Below are 15,620 nucleotides of genomic sequence, written 5' to 3' on the forward strand. Positions count from 1 at the left end.
GGTGATGATTCAATGAAGCAATAACTGCGAAGGTTCAGTGATCGCATAAAGTATGTGCAGTATTTTGTTTCAAAATGAAGCACCTTTGCAAATTATTTTGAGAAAAATCAACCATTTTGAATCTACAGCTCATATGCTGAGAGATGTGTTTCCAAGGTAGCAGACCATAAACAACCCCTGAGTAATCTGATATGTGAGAAATTTATCATTGCAAAACTGGTACAAAAAAGTCACAAAATTTTGCAACTATTTTAAATGTACGCCACTCACACCAGTTTTACAAAAAGAGGGCATGGCCCATCAGAGGTCCGTGGTTGCCCTAGCCTGGCAGATTTACACGGGCTGTACTGAAAACAACAAATCATCTATCCAAAATATAGATGATAAAAGTCTGATTGGGGTGGAGGGTGTCACTGCTGAGGCCCCCACCAATCTCACGAATAGGCATCAGACTGAATAAAGCAGCCGTCGCACATTTTCAATGGGACTGTCGGAGATAGCTGAGCACTTGTACTCAGCTATTTCTATCAGCCCCATTGAAATAAATGGAGCAGCTCCATGCATATGTGACTGATGCACTATTCAATCTGAAGTCACTCATAGCTGACATAGATTTCTTTATAGGAGCATATCAGTGGTCCTTGGGGTGACGGAGAGGCAGCAGGCCGGTCTTTTAATGGGTGTTCTGTAGTGGTCTGAGAAATGGTGTCCCGGGTGCTGGGCTCCAGGCTGTACTGAGAATAATGGGCTTGATCATAGCGATGGAACACGGTGGAGAGAGGATTCTGGTAATGTGGTAGCTGAGTAAATGCACACATTTGATACTTTGAACATTTTCTTAACAGAAACCAAGGTAAGTTATAATCAGGAAGTCCAAAACATTTCCAAGGCTGACTTGCTGTTGGAAAAGGGAAGGGGAGCAGATGCTGAGATCACTCAGTGGTGCAGGTTGAACCCTAATCTCGAATCCTGAGGCAGTCTTCCTCATCAGTAGAATGTCCAGCTGACCAGTGGGCCTAGTACAGATTCCCTTCTATTTCATATGGCTTCTGGCAACAAAAATATCCCTTTGACATGGAGTAGCTTCTTCTTTATGTATCCCGTTTGTGGGGTCCCAAAATCTGCACGCCCCACATGGCCAGCCACAACCTATCACAAAGCAATCAATAAAATCTAATCTAGAATTAAAGAATGGAATTAGTTTACATGGCAATAACAACTCTTGGCTTGTAAAGTTTATGTGAGTCTTACAAACAAAAACAATTTATAGTCTACTATATACCAACCGGGCACAGTTTTGCGAAGGGGGGGGGGGGGGTTACCACCATACACATGGGCAGCTTGAGATGCACATAATGTTTGAGGAGGCATGCACCTCTCCATCCATTAGACATATCCTACACTTTTGTGGGTCATATGAAGACCAACTTATGACCAACTCTCTTCTATCTTTCCCCTACTTTCTACCAAATGTACATTAGCAAGAAGAAGGGGACAGATGCAACGGAGTACGAATCTCTGAAGAGACTATAGAAGCTTTGTTTGTAATCTGTTAGATTGTATTATAGCTCTGTGTGAATCCAGCCTAAGATTGTGGTGCCAGGCTACTTTTCGGTGGCTCAGGCTGTACCATATACTGTCTACTCTTGTAAGTTCATATTTGCTACTGTAATGTAATGTGGTTGTTTGAATGCTAACATGTTTGAAGGTGATGATTCAATGAAGCAATAACTGCGAAGGTTCAGTGATCGCATAAAGTATGTGCAGTATTTTGTTTCAAAATGAAGCACCTTTGCAAATTATTTTGAGAAAAATCAACCATTTTGAATCTACAGCTCATATGCCAAGAGATGTGTTTCCAAGGTAGCAGACCATAAACAACCCCTGAGTAATCTGATATGTGAGAAATTTATCATTGTAAAACTGGTACAAAAAAGTCACAACATTTTGCAACTATTTTAAATGTATGCCACTCACACCAGTTTTACAAAAAGAGGGCATGGCCCATCAGAGGTTCGTGGTTGCCCTAGCCTGGCAGATTTACAGGGGCTGTACTGAAAACAACAAATAATCTATTCAAAATATAGATGATAAAAGTCTGATTGGGGTGGAGGGTGTCACTGCTGAGGCCCCCACCAATCTCACGAATAGGCATCAGACTGAATAAAGCAGCCGTCGCACATTTTCAATGGGACTGTCGGAGATAGCTGAGCACTTGTACTCAGCTATTTCTATCAGCCCCATTGAAATAAATGGACAGCTCCATGCATATGTGACTGATGCACTATTCAATCTGAAGTCACTCATAGCTGACATAGATTTCTTTATAGGAGCATATCAGTGGGTCCTTGGGGTGACGGAGAGGCAGCAGGCCGGTCTTTTAATGGGTGTTCTGTAGTGGTCTGAGAAATGGTGTCCCGGGTGCTGGGCTCCAGGCTGTACTGAGAATAATGGGCTTGATCATAGCGATGGAACACGGTGGAGAGAGGATTCTGGTAATGTGGTAGCTGAGTAAATGCACACATTTGATACTTTGAACATTTTCTTAACAGAAACCAAGGTAAGTTATAATCAGGAAGTCCAAAACATTTCCAAGGCTGACTTGCTGTTGGAAATGGCAGGGGAGCAGATGCTGAGATCACTCAGTGGTGCAGGTTGAACCCTAATCTCGAATCCTGAGGCAGTCTTCCTCATCAGTAGAATGTCCAGCTGACCAGTGGGCCTAGTACAGATTCCCTTCTATTTCATATGGCTTCTGGCAACAAAAATATCCTTTTGACATGGAGTAGCTTCTTCTTTATGTATCCCGTTCGTGGGGTCCCAAAGTCTGCACGCCTCACATGGCCAGCCACAACCTATCACAAAGCAATCAATAAAACCTAATCTAGAATTAAAGAATGGAATTAGTTTACATGGCAATAACAACTCTTGGCTTGTAAAGTTTATGTGAGTCTTACAAACAAAAACAATTTATAGTCTACTACATACCAACCGGGCACAGTTTTGGGGGGGGGGGGGGAGAGGGGGGGTTACCACCATACACATGGGCGGCTTGAGATGCACATAATGTTTGAGGAGGCATGCACCTCTCCATCCATTAGACATATCCTACACTTGTGTGGGTCATATGAAGACCAACTTATGACCAACTCTCTTCTATCTTTCCCCTACTTTCTACCAAATGTACATTAGCAAGACGAAGGGGACAGATGCAACGGAGTACGAACCTCTGAAGAGACTATAGAAGCTTTGTTTGTAATCTGTTAGATTGTATTATAGCTCTGTGTAAGAGCCGTATATATTTAGAGTCAAGGACAGGATTGCCTTTCTGAAAACTTTCCCGGAGTACATGAGCACTTATGCATTCACCGGCAAACCTATCAATAGTGTCTGCATGTGACATCATATTGTTTTGCATTTTAGAAATCTATAATAGTCCTGGCATAAACTGTGATTGGTTTCCACTGGACAATATCATGAAACTGTGGTAATGTTCATATGATTATCATTACTTTGAGCTATTGCATTTTGAAGAGGCTTTCTAAAAGAAAGGAATGAGAGGTCCAGGTGGGAAGGAATGAAAATTACATTCTAAGACAATGGACAGTTCTGCAGAAGGATGTTTACGTCTTCGTGACCGGCCTATTGTACGCTTTAATGAGCAAGCAATTTTCTTCCTTGCATTGCAAGAACAATAACTTTTTAATTTTTTCATCAACATAGTCATATGAGGGCTTGTTTTTTTGTGAGAGTTGTATTTTTTGATGGCACCTCTTTGGGATACATATAGAGTTTTGTATGTTTATTACATTTTATTGGTGGGGATAGAAAAAAAAGAAATTCTATCATTGTTTTTTGGGTTTTGTTTTCACAGTATTCACTGTAGCGTTAAAATAACACAATACCTTTATTGTCCGAATTAGCAATATTATGGCAATACCAAGTTTATTTAGTTTCTACATTTTTCAACCTTTGCACCCTAAAACCAGTTTAAAAAGCCCATAACATTTTTATTTTTCTGGGTCTTGTCACAGTGTTCAGTGATGAGGGGACTGCAGCTGGGACAAAAGAATCCCCTGCCACAGCTATCACAGCTGTGACAGCTATGTCAGAGAAGCACAATGCCATCCCATTGCTTTCAATGAGGCTGGTGCTGCTGCCGCCCCATTGAAAACAAATAGGATAAAGGCAACCCCTACAGCGATGATTTTCGGGGAAGGGCTTGAGATATAAACCCTACCTCGAAAATCATCCCTAGCTGTAGAAAAAAAAATTAACTCGCCTAGAAGCTCTGTCCAGCTCTTCTTCCCGTCCATGGCATTCTTCTTCTGTATTCTGATGGCCAGGGATTGAAAAATCCCCACCTCCAGAAAGTGCTGCCTATGATTGGCTGAGCACTGTAACCAATCAGAGACAGTGCTCAGCCATTGAATGACAGCTGAGCGCTGCCTCTGATTGGTCACAGCACTCAGCCAATCATAGGCAGCACTTTCTGGAGGTGGGGATTTTTCAATCCCTGGCCACCAGAATACAGAAGAAGACTGCCGTGAATGGGAAGAAGAGCTGGACAGAACTTCTAGGCGAGTTAATTTTTTTTTTTTACTGCTAGGGATGATTTTCAAGGTAGGGCTTATATCTTAAGCTCTTCCCTGAAAATTATCGCTGTAGGGGTTGCCTTTATCCTATTGCTTTCAATGGGGCAGCAGCAGCATTGCCCCTCTTGAAAGCAATAGGATAGCATTGTGCACCTCTACCACAGCTGTCACAGATAAGGCAGGGGATTCCTTCATCCCCACAGATGTGACAGCTGTGGCAGAGGAGCACAATGCTATCTCATTGCTTTCAATGGGGCTGGTGCAGCTGCTGCCCCATTGAAAGCAATAGGATGAAGGCCTCGTGTGGCAGCTGTTTCAGAGGAGCGCATCTTCTCCTTATGTCTTCAATGGGGCTGTCACTGCTGTCACAGTGTTCAGTGTTGAGGAGACCTTCGTGGAGCAGCTGCGCTACTCCAAGTGCAGCTGCTCCAGTGAACGAGCATATGAAACTTTGCCCGTTCATACGCTTTCCACTCATGCAAGCAGCACTTTTTTTCCCACACACCAAGGCGCACAATAAAGCACGCTCATGTGAATGAAGCCTTAGAGTGCATTTAAATAGGCGATCGTGAGTCATGCCCAACATCATTGAGCATGACTTGCCTCACACAGGACACTCCGTCCATGTGTTGTGTGATGTGGGAGAGACCGCATATCTGTATTTTCTATGCTTGTGCGTGACCCACACAAAAACAGTACATGCTGCGATTTTTCTATTTCGCAAGCATCACAGCGATGGAAAAATCATCCACGTAAATAGAACCATTAGAAACAATTGGTTCTATTTTTGTGCGAAATCTGTGCATCTCGCAACGCACAAAACTTGCACGATTTTATTGCCCATGTGAATGCACCCTCATTTGGTCAATTCATTATAAAACCAGAAACAACGTGATGTTAAAACTGAGTTACACGAAGGTAAGGTGAATACCATGATCAGACAACATATGCACTAAATAATATAGCTAAGTACATCACCCTAAGTACTAGTTATTATTTGGCCTTAGTGTAAGAGCATGTTCTACTCATAATGCCACATCAAGGCAGGAAAGGTAAAGACCCAAACAACCAAGCAAGTAAGTATGTATACAAATCAAATAAGTAATGGCTGCTACGCAGGAGAACCACCATACTAGATGCATGTTTCGTGGATGCTTCAGTAGTAAAAGGTGTTTAAGCAGAATGCAAAGGTTATACATTAGTAATTATCAATACTTACAGAAATGACAGAAATGTATATCAACCATATGAAAAACTACTCAGGTACACTAGAATGTCAGAGCGTGAACAGAACCAGATGCCGTGTGCCAGAGACTATAGAAACTTGGTTTCTAGGCATTCATTAAAAAAAAAAAAAAGAACTACAGCAATACATATGGACCTTAAAACTAATTTACTAATATATATTGATAAGGTGCATAAAATTATAATTAATAATATTACTAAAGTACACAAATTACAGAACCACAGTTACATAGTAATCAGTTGATGGAAACAATAGGGGTGAGGGTCCTGCTCAAAAGAGCTTACAAACTACAAGTAGTGGGGTGATACAGAAGGTAAAGGGGCTGGCAGTGTGCACGGTATGGTGAGGTGGAGAGTGAAGGATGCTATACACATAGACAATGGTCAGACCTGGATTGCCCAGGTAGCCTTAGGTAATGCATTCCAGAGGATCGGTGCTGCTCTGGAGAAGTCTTGGAGAAGTTCGAATTAGAGGGGCGCGCAGTCGAGTTTCGTTAGCAGAGCGAAGAGCCTAGACTGCGCGCCCCTCTAATTCGAACTTCTCATTAACCAAGTCAAACATTTAACACATCATCATTATTATAATCATAATAAACAGAAGGACTGATTTTAGCCGCACAAGGCCCAATGTAATAAAAGCCAGGGTGGAAAAATCTATAATAAATGCAAAATGCCGACTCTGTAAAGAAGCTGCTGAAACAATCGACCACATACTCAGCTGTTGTAAAAAAAATTGCACAGATTAAGTACAAACAAATGCACAATTGGGTGGCAAAGATGATTCGTTGGAAACTCTGTAAAAACTACCATCTGCCACAATGAAGAACCGCACCCCTGAGAAAGTAGTTCGAAAAGAAGCAGTAAAAATACTGTGCAAATAGACAATAAGTGAAAAAAAACCCAGTGCTCCAGGGAATTAACCATAAACAAACCATTGATGAAAGTAAGGAGGGATCACTTACTTCACAAATGGGTCTCTGATGAGAACACTCCCCTTATCAGAGACCCCCCTGTGAAGTAAGTGATCCCTCCTTACTTTCATCAATGGTTTGTTTATGGTTAATCCCCTGGAGCACTGTTTTTTTTTCACCTATTCTTTATTTGCATTGTCTACATCTGAAATCCAAATTTGGGGTCCCATTAATGTTCTTCCCTTCTGGATCCAGGACAAATTGATCCAAATACCTACAGTCTATTCAATTGCCTCCAGGAACTTCAGGCAAGAGGGACTACCCTACCTTGGGTGGCTCGATCATGCCAGGTAAGTCACCTCTAATTTATTTCTGAAGACTTTTACACTTCCTTACCCCAGGAGCGCTGTCTTTGTTGACCATCTTTAGTAAAAATACTGCTGAGATTTCTGTATAAAAACAGGCAAAGTCTTGGTCCATAAGACACCCAATTTGACTATCATTGAAAATAAAAGGGCATAGCTTTTCAACATTGCTATACCCGGCGATGGCAGGCTTGAGGAGAAGCAACAAACAGAAAATTGCCAAATATGAAGATTTCAAGGTTGAAATACAGCATCTCTGACACAAGCCAGAAGTGGTGGTCCCAATAGTTGTCGACACACTGGGGGCCAGGCCTTAAGACCTTGACTCAATTTCACTTGAAAGAACTCAATATTGACAAAATTAACAACTATCAGTTTCAAAAGCCAACACTGCCGGGCTCTGTGCGCATTTTACACTGATGAATCGTTTCATCCTAGGTTCTCCTGGGTTGTTCGCAATGCGTTATGAAGATAAAACTACTAATTTACATAGTTTAACATGACTTTTAACATGCTAGGATAACTTTCTGTGCTCCAGTTTCTTTACACTTTTAATTCCTTTGTAATGGGTGTTGTGTTAAGATAAGACAACAATAGTTTTTCTTTGGGTTAAAATAAGATAACTCCTGGTAGAAAGTTATCACAATCATGTTAAACCTTGCAGTATATGTACCAAGATGTGATTTTGAGCTTGTGTTTTACTGCTTTTTTGTGTATAGTAATAATTATTACACTCATTATCAAAAAAAATCATGCACCTAGAATAAGTTGTCAGAAATGAATGAAACGCTCGCTGTGTGATTGTAACATTGATATGAGAAAGTGATTAGAATATCAGAGCAAAAGGATCATTTATTGCGGAAAACGGAACAGTTGAAGGGAGGCTCTAGTAGCCTGTTATACCGCCTCTAGCTTGGATTCTAGATGTGATACGGGGGAAATGGAGACTGTAGTACCCTGTTGTACCACTTCTAGCTTTGATACAAGATGTGATATGGGTGGGCATGGAGGCTCTAGTACCCTGTTGTACCACCTCTAGCTTGGATGCTAGATGTGATGCGGGGGGCATGGAGGCTCTAGAACTCTGTTGTGCCACTTCTAGCTTGGATTCAAGATGTGATACGGGCAGGCATGGAGACATACAGGGTCTGTATGGTATCCTGCGGCATATTAGTCCACATTTGCTATAACTGAGCCTGTAGACTGTGTAAACCCATAGGCTGGTGAAGTTAATGTCCCAGATGGTCCCATACATCTTCTATTGGTGATAAGTCTGGCAACTGGGAAGACTACAGAAGTGTGACAATGTTGTGGAGATATTCCTGTCACACCCTTGCTGTGTGTGGCCGAGCATTATCCCGCTGGAAAATGCTTCTTGGAAGCCCTGCCATGAAAGACAACCAATATGGCTGCAGGATGTCCTGAACACATCGCTGAGCTGTCATTCTCCCTCATACCACTACTAAGAGTAAACGACTGACATTTACGATGGCCCCCCCAGACCATCACAGCAGCAGTAATGGCAGCGTGCCACTCCACAGTGAAGGCAGGATTGAGGCAGTGACCCCTAGGTCTTCAGATATGAACATGGCTATTGTCAATGCCCAAACCAAACCTGAATTGATCACTGAATCCAACCTGGTTCCAATCTGCAACAGTCTAGTTTCATTGTTCACAAGATAACTGCAAACTGAGGCGACAGTGGGTGTCAAAGTAATGGGTGCAGTGAGACCAAATGCTATAACTGAGCCTGTAGACTGTGAAAACTCATAGGCTGTTGAAGTTAATGTCCCAGATGGTCCCATACATCTTCTATTGGTGATAAGTCTGGCAATTGGGAAGGCTACGGAAGTGTGGCAATGTTGTGGAGATATTCCTGTGACACCCTTGCTGTGTGCGGCGGAGCATTATCCCGCTGGAAAATGCTTCTTGGAAGCCACCATGAGAGGAACACGTGACTGCAGGATGTCATGAACATATCGCTGTGCTGTCATTGTCCCTCATACCACTACTAAGAGTAAACGACTGACATTTACGATGGCCCCCCCAGACCATCACAGCAGCAGTAATGGCAGCGTGCCACTCCACAGTGAAGGCAGGATTGAGGTAGTGACCCCTAGGTCTTCAGATATGAACATGGCTATTGTCAATGCCCAAACCAAACCTGAATTGATCACTGAATCCAACCTGGTTCCAATCTGCAACAGTCTAGTTTCATTGTTCACAAGATAACTGCAAACTGAGGCGACAGTGGGTATCAAACTAATGGGTGTAGTGAGACCAACTGTCCTTCAGCCAAGCACCTGGAAATGGTTCTGACAAACACAGGGGCCTGTAACAATGGTGCTACCTGTCTCTGGATGGCGAACAGAACAGTTGGTGCTGCTCATGCTTGTTGGACAATCAGATGATCCTCCCTACTAGCCTTCTGAGGGTGCCCTGAGCCCAGTCGCCTTGTGTGCATATTCTCATTGATCCACTGGTCCCAAAACCTTCAAAATGGGCCAGGTGGGGGGCAATTCGTAGATATGACCATCCAGCTGCTTGCATTCCAATAATGTGCCCCCTATCAAACTCAGTTGCATCGTAGACATATCTAGTGGTCAACAAGCTTTGTACAAGTGAAAAAGAGGTCACTACACACAAGTAGCCTCTGAGAGCATTTTTGTAGACCAATGGTGGAACTTCTTTTAGGGCCTCAGGTGACAAGACCATTCATCTAATTACACCACAACTCTAATTATTTGTATATCCGCCTGAGATATAACTGTATGCCGAGTTTTACAGCAAAACAACAACTTATTCTAGGTGCTTGTTTTTTTGGTAATGAGTTTATTATTATAAGTAGTACTGTTAAGAAAATTCTAATTTGTTGTTAGATAAAGCAAATAGAGAAAATAAGGTCTAAAAAGGTAAGAACTATTTCCTATAAGGATTCCCAGCACACATCTTTTAATGGATTTTACAAGTAAACCTGCATCTTATAGTTAGCTTTTATAGTGTAAAAAAGGATTTTAGCAAAGTGCAGTTAATTGACACCTATACTGCTGAGCTGTGCAGATATACAATAAAAGATCAGCAAATGCATTAGGCATTTAAAGGAACCCGAACATTGTTTCAGGATGCATTAAGGCCACTCTCAAACATGCATTTTTTTTCAGCCTTTAGTGGGCATTTGAAACACCCGCTAAAAACTCTGTACTAAGCCTCCACTGATTTCAATGGGGTTTGTCAGACGAACATTTTGGTGTGATTTTTTTTTAAACACACGCTAAATCGAACCCTGTATGTTCTATTTCGGTGTATTGCAGCACTTTTTAACTTACCACATCACCCATTGCAATGATGGGGTGCATTAAAAAGAGCTATTGGAAGCGTTTAGAAATGCCTTCTAAAACTCTGTAAAATGCCGCGTTTAAAAATGCAACTTTTTTTACAAACACCTGTGTAAGAGTGGCTTAAGAGTCTAGTAGTGGGTGGTTCTCCTTAGTCATTCACAACCTTCCTTGTATAAGTGTACATTTGTAGATACCCGTCAATCACTGAGATGACTGCCCACTGGAATCGAAAGCATTGAATTACCAAAAATAAATGAATAAAATACAAGTTCGGATTTAAACACATGGGCATGTTTCTATCCCGTTATGCAGATGTGATAATCACAGCTGCATAACTGGACAAAACAAATCATTGATTTCAATGGTCTCATTTTCACTAACAGGATTCTTGCCTATTACTAGTAGGGGGAGAAAAGATAAGACTTGCCCTGTCTTTCCCGCATGTAGTATTAAAGGGGTTGTCCCGCGAAAGCAAGTGGGTCTATACACTTCTGTATGGCCATATTAATGCACTTTGTAATGTACATTGTGCATTAATTATGAGCCATACAGAAGTTATAAGAAGTTATTCACTTACCTGTTCCGTTGCTAGCGTCCTCGTCTCCATGGTGACGTCTAATTTTCAGCGTCTAATCTCCAGATTAGACGCGCTTGCGCAGTCCGGTCTTCTTCTTTTCTCAATGGGGCCGCTCGTGCCGGGGGGCGGCTCCGTGTAGCTCCGCCCCGTCACGTGCCGATTCCAGCCAATCAGGAGGCTGGAATCGGCAATGGACCGCACAGAAGCCCTGCGGTCCACCGAGGGAGAAGATCCCGGCGGCCATCTTCAGCAGGTAAGTAAGAAGTCACCGGAGCGCGGGGATTCAGGTAAGCACTATCCTGTTTTTTGTGTAAACCCCTGCATCGGGTTTGTCTCGCGCCAAACGGGGGGGCTGTTGAAAAAAAAAAAACCCGTTTCGGCGCGGGACAACCCCTTTAACTACGTATGGGAAAGATAGGGCAGGACCCTTCCTGCTGTTATTTTCAAACTCCTGCACTATGGTGTGGAGTTCGAATGACTTGAGAAGAAAAAAAAACCCTAATTCATGCACAACTACTCTGTAACAGCGAGCATAGTTGCACATACGGCCATCTTTTTTGCCCTAATACTGAATCTTTTCCCCAAAAAACTACAGCAGTTTACACAGCTTCTCCTGCTCTGTACTATGTTGCCTGCAGATCAGACACCATATTCAATGTGACTGGTTCCCTATATAACATGTGGTCTGTGGTTCATAGGGACAGATATTCTACAGAGGATGTATGATAGCTTGTATACCAGCAGAGAACTTAAACAATTGGAGGGAGCAGAGAATGTTCTGCTTCACCTTTATATGCCTAAACAAAACATGGTTTGTGCATTAAGAGAGCTTATATTTTTGCTGCTGTCAACATATATAGCAGCAAAGCAGACAGACAAACTACGTTTTGGCGTGAGGAATATTGCAATTCTCGGCTTGTGGCCTCGGATGTCATTCAACGTCACCAGTCCGGCCACTATAAATTACCTGCAGATCTTACACGGCGATTAGTGGGATTTGGGGAATACAATTACACTGCGCCAAGCAGGGACAGCTCACAAAGATACAAACTATTCTCTGTAGCCTTCTTTTCTCACATATCATGGCATTGACCTCTTTGACTTCTGGATGTGTAAGCTAGCTTGCACAAAATGCTTTAGAGGTGTTCGCTTGCCCCACTGACAGTGTGCTATCAGGAAGAATTTTCAGTACAGTTGGGGGTGTGATAACTGACAAATACATTGTTAGGCACCTGTGTCCCCAGAGGCCACTCTTTAAGGGAGAGGTACTGTTAGGGTTGAGCTTGCTAGAATCTGTCGTGTCACAGTGTTTCTAGCAGCACAGCTTCACAGGTGGCGTTCATTGTGCTGGCTGTGTGTGTGTGTCTCCAGTCAGCCAATCACTGTAGGTCAGTACACGTAAAGCTGTCTTCCCAGGTGTTAGTGTATCTCCAGTCAGCCAATCACTCTGGGTCAGTACACATAAAGCTGTCTTCCTAGGTGTGGGTGTGTTCAGCTTTCTCTGTTCTCATTTCTCTCTCTGTGTTGTGTGAGCCGCTTCTATGTGTGGTGACTGCAAGAAAGGTCTATGTCTTGTGGTTTTGTTTGGTTATGTCGCTGGACTCCTGGTTAGTGTAGGGACTAGCAGTATTGCTGGGAGCCATGACGTGGCCTGCTAGCTTCCATATTTTGGCCAAAATGTCAACTAATACTTGATATTTATAGCATTAACATCTGCTACTAGTGTTTGCGTATTGGCTGCTGTATGGTGTGATTCTAGCTCTGTGGCTCTTATCCTGTCTAGTTTGACCCTGTCTGTGGTGGCATGTGTATTCATCCTAGCCTGGGTGCATGGGTTCCTAGGAGCAGCAAGGGCCCAGATCTGAAGATCACTGGGCCGTTCTTTATGGGGCAGTGTTCGTACTCAGGTAGGTCAATGTCACTTACCCTAGTAGAAGATAGGGATAGGTGTTAATTTGTGGTTGTTTCACCTGGTGTTCCCTATCATTCTGGGTCATGTTTGTGTGGGCCTAGTGCTCACTAGCCCAAACGAATGTAACATACATCACCCTGTCCACAATGTGGATCATCTGACATTTATAAAAATGATCCAGACATGAATTTCACCTGACTTCTACACCCCCATGACAAATTCCACTTGGGCAATTTCTACTCCTTTCATTTGTAGGCAGCCGAAGTGATAATTCAGTAGCTTTTGTTGATACATCCAAGCCCTAGTTTTGTGTGTTTTACTCACCTTTTTCATATTATATATTATTTTAAGTGAAGAAATGTGATTATAAAATGGCACTAACATGATGACTATGCATTTTTGAGTAGGCATGGCTGTCTGTGAAAAAACAAACTATATCTGTGAAAAACTTTTGTACTCTGTTAATGTACAATGCACTGGAATATGAACATAATAATATATTTCAGTGTTGCCTTCATTACTTTGAAAATATGCAAAATAAGAAAACAAAGTAGGAAAAAAGTGTTCAAGTAATGTTGGGTAAGTATATAGATGCCTTTCTCTTTCCTCGTCCTTCTTTTAAAATAGATTAACTTAGATTGTTTAGGGTTTAAAGGGTATTCCCATCTCAACTTTTCATGGCCAAGATGGGAAAACCTGGAAGCTCTGTTCCAACCATGTGTTGAAAGGAGCCAAATACTTAGCCCTTCTCTTTTTCTGCAGCTCCCACTCACTTCAGTGAAAGCTACGGGAAGAGCACAGAACTAATCGTATGGCAGTTGGGTGTAATTGACCTACATGCACTAGATGGACCTACCCTGTTTCCCCGAAAATAGGACGCGTCTTATATTAATTTTTGCTCCCAAATATGCGCTACGTCTTATTTTCAGGGGGTGTCTTATTTCACCGCAGCAAATCCGTCTGTGGCCGCTAATCCCTCAATTGGCCAGCTTTGTGGACGAAATTTCTCAGAAATGTCGTCCACATGGGACAGCAAATCTGTCACGGCAAAGCTGGGAGAAGCCGGTGTTGTGGTGCAGATTCACCGGCCACAGAAACGGAAAAGCGTGCAGCCAGGTCGCTTCAAAACAAGTGGCTGAGTGCCATGGGTTTTGAAGCAGCGCTTTCCTGGCGGAAATCTCGCTGTTTATCGCTGTGGCCAAACTGCGAGATTTCCACTGGAAACACACTCTGTAAGAACCCAGCCTTAAGAATTACACAGGGTGCCTGACTCACACACAGAGCCATAAAAAAATAAGGGCTGTAAAGTAACGTACCTGTCTGCAGACAGAAGTTCCTGGACCACTTGTAAGCAGGGATGGTATTGCAGCTTCCGGCCACCAGGGGGAGCTTATCACAGCAGACATGTACAGCAGGAACAGAACGTACAGTATGGACTTTTCCAGCCAGCAAGGGGAGCTCACAACAGCACACTCGTACAGCACAGCAGGGACAGGATAACAGCAGACTGTCTGCAGATCTACCTATACATCTGGAGGTAGGAGACAACGGGGGTGGCAGCAGGGGACAGGCCTCTGGACTTGCCTGCACACTTTACTATGCCTTATTATCGGGGGGTGCCTTATATTTGGGACTTCTGCAAATTTCAGGGGGTGTCTTATTTTCAGGGGGTGCCTTATTTTCGGGGAAACACGGTAGAAACACCTGCACCTTTGGAGCTTTGGAAAGGTGTGATCAAGGAAAAACTTCCAACAAAAGGGGATCCTGTGGGCGTAAACAAATCATTGATGAAGGGGTCAAAGGGGAATGTCAAGAATTGTTCTGATAAACAGGCAGTGCAGAATCAAGCAAATTACAGCCAACTCAATGCTAGTGCTCCAACTAGAGATGAGCGAGCATACTCGCTAAAGGCAATTGCTCGAGCGAGCATTGCCCTTAGCGAGTACCTGCCCACTCGAGACAAAAGGTTTGGGTGCCGGCGCGGGGGAGCGGTGAGTAGCGGCAGTCAACAGGGGGTAGCGGGAGAACTCCCCTCTTGCCCACCACCGGCACCCGAACCTTTTGTCTCGAGCGGGCAGGTACTTGCTAAGCGCATTGCTCGCTCGAGCAATTGCCCTTAGCGAGTATACTCGCTCATCACTAGCTCCAACTAATATATCTGAATGCACAACTCATCATTCCTTAGCACCGATGAGCTATAATAGCAAACAACCAGTTTGACTACTATTGATGCCTAAGTGAAACAGAGCGGTTAGACTTGAGTGGACGAAAGAGTAGAAAAGTTGGATTACTGAGCAGTGGAAAATCATCACCTGGTCAGATGAATCATGATTTCTATTGTACCATGCTGAGCGAAAGGGCAGAATTTGGCTCAAGCAGCATGAATTGATGAACAGCTGTTCAGAGCATGTCAGTACCACCATCTATTTTTGTGGAAAATGCAAGAAGCTTCCTGTCTGCATGAGCCAATATTCCTGCAGAATGATTTCAACACCTAGTGAAATCTATGCCATGAAAAATTGCTGCAGTTCTGGAGGCCAAAGAAGGTCCGATGTGCTACTAGAAGGGTGTTAGTAATAAATTGGTCATTCACTGTACATACATCACAATATTTCCGGTGTATATAAAATATAAAACATCTTAAGCAACTAAAACTAAGGATTACATTTTACTGCAT

The 15,620-nt window shown here is 43.0% G+C and overlaps 1 protein-coding gene across 1 annotated transcript in view; it reads right to left on the reverse strand.

Annotated features, from left to right (window-relative positions):
* GSG1L (GSG1 like) overlaps positions 1-15,620 on the reverse strand; it is a 163,392-nt gene that overhangs the window by 106,620 nt on the left and 41,152 nt on the right. The window lies entirely within an intron of this gene.

This window comes from Eleutherodactylus coqui, chromosome 8, assembly GCF_035609145.1.
Source record: "Eleutherodactylus coqui strain aEleCoq1 chromosome 8, aEleCoq1.hap1, whole genome shotgun sequence".
Classification (NCBI taxonomy): domain Eukaryota; kingdom Metazoa; phylum Chordata; class Amphibia; order Anura; family Eleutherodactylidae; genus Eleutherodactylus; species Eleutherodactylus coqui.